We start from the raw sequence: 772 nt of genomic DNA, 5'->3' as shown, positions 1-772 counted from the left end.
TTTATTATTAATTTATATGTATATTTTTTATGATAAAATACATGCAGATATTATGAGATTATATTTAACAAATTTTAATATTTGTCGACTTAGATAATTTTTACTAAAGTATTTCATATTCCTTTAATAATATATCGTGATTACATGAATTTAATTAAAAATGTGTGGGTAGAAAAAATTCGAGATAAGTCGAATGGGTACCCTTCTATTAGCGGGATATTAATAATTAAAATTTTTTAAACATACAGAAAAATAAGGAATCGTTAAATTTTATATAATAACTTTTTCAGTATGAATGTTCTTTAAAATCCCGTTATTATCGGGTTCGGCTTATCTCGAACAGTTGGTACCCGAGAAACTTTTGTACCCATACATATAAAAAAGTACAATAACGCATGTATTTTATTATTATTAAATATATTCCTTCGTAACCACTATTTCGTAAGGAAATTATTTTATTTTATTCATTTTTAATAAGTGATGATTTTTAGTGATGGGTGGTTGAACATATTTTCCCGCAAATTTTAATATTATATTAAAGAAGTAATAAAAATAGTAATTACAATTGACATTCTACTCAAATTATTACTATCGTAAGTGATCTGGAAGAATTGGGATTTACACCATCCTTTAACAAGATCGTTGGTGTTTGACGAAATGCTTAATTTTTCTTTACAAATGGACATTATGAATTTGACGTAAAAAGTTTGTTCTCCACTACGAAAATTGCTGTTCTTTATATCGGATGCTAACTATAGCATATCACAGGCGG

The sequence above is a fragment of the Trachymyrmex cornetzi genome, unplaced genomic scaffold (assembly GCF_001594075.2).
Source record: "Trachymyrmex cornetzi isolate Tcor2-1 unplaced genomic scaffold, Tcor1.1 scaffold16, whole genome shotgun sequence".
Classification (NCBI taxonomy): domain Eukaryota; kingdom Metazoa; phylum Arthropoda; class Insecta; order Hymenoptera; family Formicidae; genus Trachymyrmex; species Trachymyrmex cornetzi.
This window is presented reverse-complemented; position numbering follows the sequence as displayed.